The 12,512-nt window shown below is 52.1% G+C and overlaps 1 protein-coding gene across 12 annotated transcripts in view; it reads left to right on the top strand.

The window, feature by feature from the left end:
* The window catches only part of arvcfb (ARVCF delta catenin family member b), a 119,552-nt gene that overhangs the window by 19,757 nt on the left and 87,283 nt on the right, over positions 1 to 12,512 (top strand). For 11 of the 12 annotated variants that reach the window (XR_014122675.1, XR_014122673.1, XM_081710694.1 and 8 more), the window contains one exon: positions 6,379 to 6,463. The gene's annotated coding sequence lies outside the window, so the exon portion shown is untranslated. Of the gene's footprint in view, positions 1 to 5,910; positions 6,193 to 6,378; positions 6,464 to 12,512 lie in introns of those variants that run through there. The other variant, XM_081710674.1, reaches the window with a different exon arrangement.

Below are 12,512 nucleotides of genomic sequence, written 5' to 3'. Positions count from 1 at the left end.
GGGTTCCTTACCTGACGATGTCATTGTGGGCTTCTGTGTCACCTGGCTCAGCAGACCATAGTGGAAATCAACTGTTTACTCAACTTCTGAACAACACGTTTCACATACAAATGAATCGGTGTGGGGTTTTTTTTTTGTTTTTTTTTTTAGCTATATATATATTTTTGGTAAGTCAAATGACTGCAGAGACCTGACGAGGTGAGCCGTCCCTGCGTTCTCCAGTGTGAGGTACTGAGGGTAAGCTTCACGTGACCTCCGCAGTTGTCTGTTTGAGACTCTGGGGACTGGAGCTGCTACGCCCGATCCTACAGGCCGTCGGCGTCCACGGCGCAGTCGCTGACGGCACGGGCACAGTCGAGTGCTGCTCGTGCCTGGTGAAGGTGTCCACTGGCCTGAGGTCAGCGGTGTGAGGGGCCCGATGTATTGCAGAGCCATTTATTTAGGATTTACAGTTGGAGCAGGGTCAGCTGATCCGGCATCTACCTCTGTACTTGATTACGGGGACTTCCGTCGTTAACAGATCTCAGATCAGCGCCATTTTCCTTCACCCTGCGTTCACATGGAAACTGCTAAGCAACAAGTGGCAATTTCCTATTGGCATTCCTGGTATGCCTGGCCACAGCCAGCTGGCAGCTCAGATGTGGAAACAATGTGAGGTGTGTGTGTGTGTGTGTGTGTGTGTGTGTGTGTGTGTGAATTTAAAAAAAGCTATCACCAGCACATCAAATTTTCCCCCACTTCTCTTCCAACTCTATTACCCCCCCCCCCCCCCCCCCAAAGCGAAGTTCTCAGTTGACACCTGTCTGTACTCCCGCGGTCTTAATCATCATAATCGGCTCCTGTCCCTGCCAGCTCTGCATGTCCCGTTCGTAGCATGCCATACTGCATTAGGCAGTCTTTCATAACGCTTAACGCCTCCCACCTGCTTCATTTACATATGCAAGGAGGCGGGGCCTCTCAGCACCACGCCCTCACGGGACGTGATCCACTCGCTGCACCAGGCTTGCGTAAGAGCCAATCACAGGCTGCCAGGATGGGCCCAGGTCTCTTCTCTCCAACGCGGCCTCGTGCATATAAAATAGATCATTTAGTAGCTACTGAAGCGTAATACCAGTTATTGAGTGGTGCTAGGCAGGTCGTTTTTCCACTGTATCTAGGAGAATGAGAACGCACACACACACACGCGTGTGCACACATGCGGAGACCATGTGGCTTTAACAACAAACTGAACTCCAAACTGTCATCTACTTCCCAAAGCCCTGTGTATACATGGTGGCGTTCGTTGAGCTCTGCAAATCTATTACAGGAGGGATTTCAGTTTTGTGCCTCTACGTCTCCCTCTCATTCTTCCTCTCTCATATTCTCCCTCTTGCGCTCTCATATAATCTATTTATTCTGTTTATTGTTTTTGGGTTTTTTTCCCCCTCGTCTTCCATTCTTTTTTTAAAAATTTGTGCGCGCGCATGCATGCCCGCTAACACGTCTACGTGTACCGCTCCTGTTTCGTTGGCGGGGCGCGCGTGCTCGCACACGTGCGCGCGCACACGCGCTCCCTACGTCCTTTGTTCTTGGCCACATGTGTTCGCGTGTGCTCGCGCATAAGCACCATCACCTGAACAGACCTTATTTTTCTCCAGAGCTTGACAACTCGGGGTGTAAACTGTGTGCTGACCACCGCAGTGACTTGTCTGGTTGGTTGTGTGTGTGTTTATTTGCAGATCCATGGGCAGAGCTGGGCTTGGTTATTGGTGCAGGTGACTCTCTTTATCCTACGTTGGAGAATGCAGTGGTTCAACTACTCTCCACACCTAGAAGAGCCCCTGTTGATCTGTAGGGGGCAAAGCTGACATTGTGAATACTGTAACGTTGGGTGGTCCTGGTGTCTCAGGTCTTCTTGGTGTGTGTGTGTGTGAGAGAGCGAGAGAGTCCTGATGAAGGGTTGTACTTACTGCACATCTGCTGAAATAACGGAGAATCCATAGTCTGGACACGGCAGAGAGCCTCAGTCGTTTCGAACGGGAGTCGATGGCTGAATGTCTTTTTTTTGTTTGTGTGTGTCAGTGTTGTGGGTTTAAGTTTTCATGTTCATGTCCATATGACATGTGCAGTAAACTTGTACCTCCTGACTCCAGAACACAGAGGTAGAACAGAATACTGGAATCTGCTGTACACTGCAGCTCATTATAAACCTAGCAGTGTCACATTAATGCCTAGTGCTCACAATTGATTGCTCCCACTGTTGATGTCGCTTGCTCTTTTTCTCTTTCTCACACACACACACACACACACACACACACGAGAGTCTGCTGTACAGTCCGGCGTATGATAATCATGTTATCTGCCATGTGTGCAAATGATCAAGCTCGTCAGCGGTCATTAATTTGTACAATGGCCTGAATTAAGCCACCAAGCACCGTTATCGGGCCGCCGAATGTCAGCCCTGATCGACAGCCTTCCCAGACCTCTGGGAGCATACGGGAAACGCCGGAGACCCCAGTAACTCTATGCCCCGGAGCTCTGTGGTAGGGAGGCTAGTAAATGCAGCGGACCAAGCGATTCGAGAGGGTGGTGAACTAGGGCGGAGCTTGAGGAAACCTGTCAGCAAATGGGGCGTCGCCACCTCCACACAGGAAGAGGCTCTGGAAAAAAAAAACTCTGCCCATGTTGAGTCTCCACAAACGACCAATCGGGAGGGAGCATGCTCTGGGAGGAGGGGCGAGAGAGAGGCGGAGAGATCGAAACTTTGTGTTTTGATCTTACGAGCGGAAGTCCGGGCGTGACTCGACCCCACACCGCTCCCATTCCCCAACACAGATGAGGGCATGCATCACTATGGCTACCCATCACTACGATGCCTCACAGCAGTGGCTGTGAGCTGAGGGGTCTAATGGGTTTTTTGGTGCATAAGAAAAGGCTGAGCAGGTGTACAGGGGTGTGGTGGGGTGGTGCAACTTCGCCACCGAAGGACGGAGCCTCTTCCACACATCTGCGGTTCTCCCCCTCCCAGCTGTCATGTTCTCCTGCATTCTTTTTCCCCACCCCTCCTTGTGTCTGTCTCGCGTGTCGGCTCTCTGCTTGGCTCCGCCCATTTCTGATACCTACCCCCCCCCCACACACACACACACACAGCGTGGTCTCCCCGCTGCCGCGGTTCCGCCTGTCCCTGCGCAAAACGAGCTCTCGCTTTAAACGTGCGCGCGCGTGTCGGAGCGTGGCAAATCTCGGCTGTCTGCAGCTTACTGTTTGGGCAGATAAGCGGCGAGAGGTGATTGGTCCCCCCGGCCAGCCGTTCCACCTCATTCATCTCGGTTCTTCAAAGTGTCGTATTAGTCTCTTGTCGCAGCGTCGTATGTATTCATGTGCCACGTTGAAGTGTAAAGGAGCGTTGTGTTTTTCCTCCAGCCGGGGAATGGGATGAGGGATTGCAGGGGGGGGGAATCTCTACCACTTTATTCCTCTCTCTCTCATATATTCCCAGCCTGCCTTACACTCTGATCTTTCCCGTGTTTGTCTGTCTCTCCGGTGCCACCAGAATCCCATCTCCCTGTGCAATATTTCGGGGACGAACCAAATTTCCCAGCCGTAGCTCCTGAGGTGCTCAGCGGTTCGTGCCTGTCTTCACCTGAACCCACCGAATCTGCTCCCTGCGTTGTTGTTCTTTTTTTTTCCCCCTTCCAGAAGGCGCCGGATCAGCTGCGCCGTGTAAAAGAAAGCTGCCGGCTCGCTGAGACTGGCACGCGCCCAGGGCATCTCTCACCATGCCCGGGGAAAACTGTACCACTGTCTGCGCCACTCCCTCTGTCTGCCTGAGGCGTTTACTCGGCGGGGGGGGGACTCATAAATCTGTCTGTCGCTGTCTGTTACGTTTGCGTACACACACACACACACACACACAGTAGAGAGCACGGGCATATTGCGTTACACTACACTGCCCGTTGTCGTGTGTGTGTGTGTGTGTGTGTGTGTGTGTGTGTGTGTGTGTGTGTGTGTGTGTGTGTGTGTGTGTGTGTGTGTGTGTGTGTGTGTGTGTGTGTGTGTGTGTGTGTGTGTGTCATTCCATCACTTCCCCTTACTAAAACTTGAACCCAGAGTCCCAGACTGCTGACGAACCCCCCCACCAAAGACGAACCCCCCCGCGAAAGACGGCAGCACATCATCGCGCCAGTGCTGGGCTGGAGAAACCCGATAGTCAGCAGCAGTGTTTAATGTAGCAGGCAGCTGTCGTGTGTGTGTGTGCACGATGCATCACAGTCTCTCCATCCTCGCTGCTCGGTCTGCGGGCCAGGAGAAGAATCAGGTTAGAACTCAAACACTCGGACTCGCCCGACTGATGCTGGCTTGTTGGGTGTGCGTGTATGTGCTGTGGGGTCCAGACCCTAATACTGCCTGCCCCTGCATGCATAGCTTACTCCCAGGAGACTGCAGCGATGCATGCTGGGATGGTTTGGAGCACTCTGACTCCCTCTCCACTATTGGCTGCCTCTTGACAAACTGGGTTGAGGTCAATCTGTGATATGACGGGTCCCAAGACCCCCTGGATGTGACCTGTGTGCTTCTCTACAACTCTCAAACCTTTATCTGTTATTTGGATTTATGCATTTACAAACCTTTTGTGGATGTATGTCAAAATGCATTGTTTGACTCCATGTGTGTGAATAATGGGAGAGGTTTTAGAAACATGTTTTATTTTTGGAAGCTTCTTGGCTTAAAAAAATAAAATAAATAAATCTCTGGGTATCAGAAGGCAGTTACACATCTGCGCCCGACACTCCGTGCTCGCGCGTCCTGCCGTGGTAGCCTTGAGCAGGAAGTCGAGTGCTCACACAGAGCTGCACGTGTCTCTGCCCTGACATCCTTCCTGCTCTATTACAGCAGCCTCTACGTATAGCGTGCACCTCCAATTAGTTATCGAGCGCTGCCACGCTTCCGTCTCTTAAACGCTCCACACCAAAAGCGGAACCGAGAGCTTGGACAGGAGCCGGCCCGTGTCCGCGGAGCCGCTACTCCGAAATTCCCGCAGCAAAAGCGTTGCTTTGTTACAGCCGTGCTCGCACCGGCGGGAACCCCGGCAGGCAGGTCTGAACAGGGAAGGCGCCGCGTCCCAGATTCCTACGTGCTCGTCTAGTGCGCTAGGGGGAACGGGAAACCCAGTAGTGCTCGCTGGCTGCCAGCCTTCACCGGTCCCCTATGGAAGTCTGAAGGTGTTGAACAGATCAGCCCCGCCCCGGTTTGTCTTTGCAATAATGCAAATCTCATCACTGCTTCTACTACCAGCAGGGGGTCAGGATTGGTTTGGGGACTAAGGAATTTGGTGCAGGTTTGCATTTTCTTTTCTCTCTAAGGATGCTATGATTGAATGGTTTAATGGCATCTGTGTTTGTGAGCCCTTTTGAACTTGGGGTGGGGGAATGGTATGTTTTGGTTTGTGGTCGCTGAGCAAAAAGCATGCATCTAGACCCACTCTAACAAAGCATCACACTACCCATTTATACCCTCGCATGACCCCTGACCCCTTGACCCCAGCTCGGTCACGTCGTTCCAAGCAGCACTCGCTAACCCCAGCCCCTTTACTGCCGAGTCACTCGGAGGGGGTTGAGTGAACGAGTCTGCTGCCGCCCTGCCGCTCAGACACGAGCACCTGCTAATCCAGCGTTTAATCCAGCATTTCCCTGCTGTGTTGCCGGGGCTTTGGCCCACCAAATCCCTTTTCTTGAAGCCCCAAATAAAGCCCATTCGCGTAGAACTGGCCCGCCCAGCTGCAGCCTCTTAATCCAGAGAGGCGTCTCGTTGTCGGGAGATTAGCGCAGCCTTGTCTGGGCTGGCGGAGTCCACCCACAACGCGTTCTGCGAGCACAGCGGTTTGTTTTCCTTTTTTTTTTTTGGCGCCAACCGGCCCCGGGGCGGAGAGACGTGGCGTTCGCACGGCCTCGTCGCCCCCTGCGTGGATCCTCGGTCGTTGGGCGTCTCTCCTAAAGTAGTGTTGAGACGTGCTGGACAGCGTGGGCTGGCCACGCGATGCAGACTTTCCTTCCTATATGCAAGGCCCTGCTTCGTGCACGTGGCACCTTGGCATCCGTGCCCAGCAACTGAGAGTAGGAGCCAGCTAGGAGCCAGGTGTGTTGGGATCTCCATCACGTAAACAGGTCATCGATTTCCGCTTTATGCGTCATGAATACCCGACCAGCGCCACAGGTATTGTCGAGCGCCGAGGATTAATAGAGCTGATCTGGAGACCTGACCTCCTGCACCACGACATTTCATTGCGTTTGTAAGGAGCAAAAACTAATTCTTTTCCTGTGACGTGTCTGACGGGACCCAATTTATCTTTTCTCTCCCCCCTCTCTCTCTCTCTCTCCTCTCTCTGTGTGTGTGTCCCAGGTGTGCCGTGCTCGGTCAGAGGCTCTGTGCCAATGGCTCCAGCGAGTATCTGAGCATTTATATGGGTGCTTCTCTCCAGGCTGAGGTGAGTGAACTTTGAACTTTGTCTGTTAGCAGGAACGAGGAACAGCAACCTCCATCCTTCGGCCGCGTACTGGCTGAAAGAAGACCTTGACCAATGTCTGGCAGTCCGCCTGGCTGCAACCTGCCAAACCGCTCCGACGGGCGCTGGGCCCTCGGCAGCGAACGCGTCGGAGAAACGTATCTGTCGATGCCCGTTGTTGCCTCCGGAGGGGCCGCCCTGACAGCAGAGTAATCGTTAATCCATAATGTCTTCGCCAGCACGGCATCGCGGGCGTCAGAACACTGCCGGCCCTGTTGGTAGCCTGAACTCGGGGCGTCGGGCACCGCCGATACGCAGATCGGTGAATCAATACATGCTCTTAGCCTAACTCGCTTTAGACAGGCCTTTTATAACGCTCATCAGAGCTGGCTGTGGCGAGGAATTGATTAGACGGACGTTGCAGAGAACAGAAGAAAAGTGTCTTGATATGTTTAATTTAGTGCTTAAATGGATCATCCAGTCAATAACCTGCATTATTTGTGGGGGACTCCGCAATCAGAGGGCAATGGAGTATTGACGCGTATGGTGTTTGGGAGCAAGTGGTCTTGTTTTAGCAATTTATTCACTCACCCCCGCCTGTGCGTCATGCGTGCTGTCCACGGTGAGCCTTACCAGCCTGTTCAAAATGGTCTTTTTCACTTTTCTGTGTGTGTCCCGAACATGGTTTCTTTGAATCCTCATATATTTTGGCCATAACGTCCTCGGGTTATTTGACCATCTCGGGAACGCTAGCCTTGCGTCGGACGTGGCTTTAACACGGCTGCGGAAATGTAGTGAATTGACCTTTTTAATGTGACGTTGAAGTCTCGCACTTTCGGAAACACGTGACAGTAAAACCCAGTTTCTCTAGGTTCTACAGTGAAAATGGTGCTCCTCGCCAAAGAAGTTTGTTGTTGCAGTTTAGAAGCACGTATTCATCAACATGAGAGAAATTTTATTTAGTTTTTATTCCAAATGAATTCCTAATTGGAAAACTTGCTCTCAAATGCTTAGGACCGCAGACTGGTGCATCTGTTAAATTATGGAGCTATAGACGTCGTTGTTTTGGAGTATCAGTTCCTATTGCTTGAGGCACCGATGTTCATCACAGCAGGTGTCCTCCTCCCTGGGTGTCTCGATGTGAACAGCATCTCAGTTACATGTGAGCATCTCCGTGTGAGCGCGAAGGCGAGGAGCTCTTCGCAACGAGATGCAGGCAACAGGGAGGCGAAGCTGCATTAGGACCCATATTGAGGCCACGTGTCTTCAAGGGGGAGGGGGTGGTCAGAAGCTTTCTGGTCAGAACACTTGACAAATGCTGTCTGAGAGACGGAGGGGGTGGAGAGGGAGAGACGAAGGGAAGGGAGATCGGGCGTGAGAAGAAGACAAGGTCATCGTGGAACGGTTTGGAAGATGAAGCGGATCCTAATTACCTCTCCGAAGCCTGAAAATGAAGAGGCATTTTTAATAGTCAGTTAGGAAGTGCATATTAATCTCTGGGCTCGAGGCCAGGGACCACAGGGTCTGGGATCCGTGGGGGCTGGCAGCCTCGTCCTTGGTCTTAGACGGCCGTTAAAGTCCAGAGCTGTCGCTGGTTAGAGGTCACACGGCTTTTTTTTTTTTTTTTTTTTTTTTCCTTTTTTTTTTTTTTTTTTAAAAGCCTAGACTAATAAATGCTGCACAATGGAGGGAAAAGCTGTCTGTTCCTAACGTAGCTTAGTGTGTGTAAGGGGCCTTTTTAAGCCTTCTCTTTTCTGCATGGGCGCACACACACACTTGCGCACGTTTTATAACATTTTGCTGCGTCGAAGCGTTGGACGTTACAGATTTTTCTTTCTTCTCTTCGTGCGTGCGCTCAGCACGTCCGTGTGTGTGTGTGTGTGTGTGTGTGTGTGTGTGTGTGTGTGTGTGTGTGTGTGGCTCCTGGCTAGTTTAATCTCCAGGCTATCATTACTCTTCTCCATTGGAAGTGTCCAGAACCATTTTGGCACTTGTTTGCCAAATGGCGTCGAGTAAGGAGATGACTGATATTGCGAGCCTCGCTGGGCCGTCCTGCCCTGTAGCGGCAAGACAAACAGCAGGCTGTCACCGTGGCCACTGAGGCGGAGCACTGCTGGCATGGTTCCCGCAGATCAATTACAGTGTGCAAAAGACCCGATCTGCAACAGGACACACTCACTCTCTCTCCCCTGTTCGTGTAGAGCTCCATTCAGTGCATCCCACTGAGGGGTCATTTGGAGTAATGGCACCTCAGTCATGTACCGGTACGCGCTATGAGCTCTCGAGAGTTCCTGCGGGACATCCCCAGCCAATGGGGCTGGTCAAGGTGACCGCCACACCCGCTGTACCGAAGACTTTATGGAAAGTGTCTGTCTGGCTTAAGCTTCCTCAGTGAAACAAGCGTAGCCCTTAGCTGCTTTAATACTGCCAGGTTGCTGCATTAAGTCCCTAGAGAATGTCCACAGCCTTTAGACTGCTGGTTGTTTGTAATGTTTGTGCATTAGTCTTGCTATCGATGCGGTGCTGGTGCATCATGTCGGGGATGACGCTGGTGTTGGGGGGGGGGTTGTATGGGTATTGCTGGAATGTACTCCCAGTTCAAGAGAAGCTGTAAGCATTACATGACGGTCCTAACTGACTTTCAGTGCTGTGGTTCTTGTCAGGTCTGACGCAGATTTTCAAAATCTGGCCCTGGAAAGACGTTGAAAATTGAATAATCAAACAATGCGACTGGAAATGCCCCGCCCCCCTAATGAAGCGTACAACAGGAGAATGCCCCGTCTCTCTAATGGCACCTACAAAACATGGATTTCGCACCTCGAACCCGTAGACTCGAAGACGGCGGTGCGCTAAACCGCACGGACCTCTCTGGATCCAGATGAAATGGCGCAGATTTTTGTGGCGCATTTTTAATGCTAGGTACTCCATGTCAGAACATCCATAAACCATCCATCCATAGACCTTCATAGGACATACTCCGAGAGACCCTGCGAACTGAATGGCGACGTTGCCTGTCGTTGCCGTGGGTGACCGAGTACCTGGGGAACAGCGTGCGAGGAAGCGGAAGCGCGGCACGCGGGCAGGTGTCCATGCCAGCCACGCTCCTCTCCCGGTTCTCCCGACGACCAATCGGGCCGCTTCCCGCCGGACTTCCCAGCATTGAGCCCTTTTTCTTTTCATGGAAACTCGAAACCTAGCCCCGGTCCAGGCGGGCACGATCGCGCTCCGCTAGCGTCCGTGGAGGGGCGTCGTGCGTTGATGTTGGAACGCCGGGCTCCTCTCCACTCCCTGCATGTCCTTGGTGGAGTTTTTGCCCGCGCGATGCTGAGCTCCCCGCCATGTTTACTGTTGCCGTTTTGCGTTCCCCCAAGTGTGTATTCGGAAGCTTCGAGTGAACTCAAAGCAGTGATGTCTGTAAACTACTGCCTGCAAACCCCGACGGCGCTTTCATTTTTTTCGCTGGGGATTTAATCATAGTAATTTTTAGTCGGTCCTTCCTAAATTTCCTCAGCGTGTTGATTTTAGTGATGTGCGGTAAACACGTTAGGTCTCGTTTACACTAGCATCCACGGATCATACAAAGCAGACACTCCGCCCTCACGTGGGCAGCCCCGAGCTCGTCTCTCTTGTGCTAATTCCAGCGTACACACTACTGAGGCATGTGTGTAAAACCAGTCCCGAAAGAGGAGCGGATGTGGCCTCGGGATGCCGTGTCTACGCACCCGGACGGTGTTTAAGGAGACCACTACGTTTGCCAAGTGGCCATCGCACCAACCAGCCAGAAGCCGTGGCTGACCGCACGCAGGGTGGAAAAGCCTCGATGCGTCCTTACGACGTGGCCAGAACCTGCGGAAGATCCAGTCACTGTGTGGAAAAACGGGCACTCCGCAGATGCTGGAAGCCATCAGTGACTACAAGACTGCACTCACCTGTGAATGACTTATGTGCATGGCTCAAGACAGAATGACAGGACCACAGAGATGTTCACCGATACCCCTGATTACCTGGTACTCAATTGACCACAGCTGAGGTCAGGCGAACTCTGTCCAGTCAGTACGCCATATCTGACCATATACCTGGCTCACTCCCCCTCATCGAGCACCCACTGCAGTTTGATCCTCACCCCAGCTGGTCCGCCGACCATACCAACATAACACGCACGTCAGAATGCAGTCCACCGACCTCCGGTTCAGCATTCCACACAGTCATCCTCCGAAACCTGATTGGGAAGCTGAGGTTTCATGTCCTGAGCTGCTCCCACTCAAACTGGCATGTGCAGAAAGTTCGCCGACAGCCTCGTAAGCAACAGCGAAGCCAGAGAGGATTAAAACAAACAGGATGACTGCTGATTTCAGGGGGACTTCACGCTACACCACACGTTAGCAGCTCTGTGGTGGAGATGGTCAGCAGCACCAAGTCCCTGGTCGTGTATGTTTGAGGACCTGAGCTGGAACCGCAGCACCTCATCCATAGCTAGTGATGGCGACTAGTGAAGAACAACGCTGGCGTATCTGTCCTCCGTCACATCTCTATACGGTAAAACGCCACATCCACAGGGCCACCAGTATTGTAGAGAACCACGCCTTCTCCCAAGTCCCTTTATAATTATTCTGGAGAAACCTGTCTGCCACACTATTAAAACCCATGTTGTTGCCAGTGGCGTATGCAGTAACTGAGGTCTGTCTATCGTCCGTGTCCTGTGTCGTTCCCTGTGGTGGTTTGTTGCACCAGGGCGCCTGGAGTTGGGCTCCGTCCTAGGTGGGACTGATCGGATGACCATGTCTGCACGCACACGAGCGTGCACGCGTATGCGTCGAGGCACGTCTCGCCGCACCACCGACGCCTTGATGCAACGGGTAATAATACCCCGTTTCCGCGGCGTCCGCCGGGCCGGGCCGGCGTGGTCGCTAGCCGCAGCTTCTGTTGTTTGGCTCTGCTGTGAAAGATCGTGTTTTTACCGTCTTTCCTTAAGAGCTGAGAACGTTACAGTTTGATAGTAGGGTGCGTCGGTGCTGGTGTGGTACGTGGTTTATATTATGGTCTATCAGCAGTGTGCCTGGCAACAAGGAGCTGTGTTCCTGTGTTGCCGTCATGATGTCACTCTAACCAAGCACCGTTGTCAAAATCAGTGGTCGCCACATGCAGTGCAATGCACAAACACGGGTGCTGGTAAAAACTGAAAAAAAAAGGCTGCTTGCACAAGTATGGAGCCTGTTAGTATTTCACCGAACCACCTTTTTACTACAATAACGGCTTAAAGCCTGTTGTAGATTTAGTTTTTTTGCAGCTTTACATACTGGAAGTGGTTGTCACAAATTCTCCCTGACAGATTTGCTCCAGGTTGTTCAGGTTGGTTGGTTTTCAACAGCATGTCTGATTTCCTGATCCGACTTGGCCTCTGTAGTGCATTCACCTTTTCGCTCAGCAGCCTTTTTGCTTTGTCCACGTGCTGGGGCTCAGCGCCTCACGCTTTAGTCACGTAGCAGCTCGTGTTGCGTGATCTCCCAGCATTTCACAACCTCCATCTGCCCTTCAGCGTGAAGACCAAGCTCAGCCCCTGCTGAGAGAGAAGCCACTCCCACGGTTCGCTGTTAGGATGGTGCGTGTTGAGTGGCCAGGGCCAGGTATGGTGCCCCGCACAAAGCTTAGAGTTTAGTCTCAGTTTGTCTCTCATCTGAAGAGTGAATCTCATCCCACATTTTAGCTGGGTCACCCTGATGCTTTCTGGCAGACTCCATACGTGGTTCGATGTGGTTTTTCTTCACTAATGGCTCCTTTCTAGACGCCCTCTTATGTAGGTCTGTTGTATGAAGAGCTCTTGTCTAAGCAGCGCCTGGGTGATACGATACCATTTTCCTAGTCATTGATCCAGCAGCACTCGCTGAGAGATCCAAACACTTGGGTATTAGTTTGCAGCCTTTTCTTATAATCTGTGCGTCTCTCTAAACGTACGTTTTATTTATAATTGCGCAGAATGATCTTTCGGGCTTAATTTTCATGGCTTTGCTTCAGATCCACAGATTGACCAATG

This window comes from Electrophorus electricus, chromosome 1 (assembly GCF_041902795.1).
Source record: "Electrophorus electricus isolate QZ-2024a chromosome 1, ASM4190279v1, whole genome shotgun sequence".
NCBI classification, from domain to species: Eukaryota; Metazoa; Chordata; class Actinopteri; order Gymnotiformes; family Gymnotidae; genus Electrophorus; species Electrophorus electricus.
This window is presented reverse-complemented; position numbering and strand designations above follow the sequence as displayed.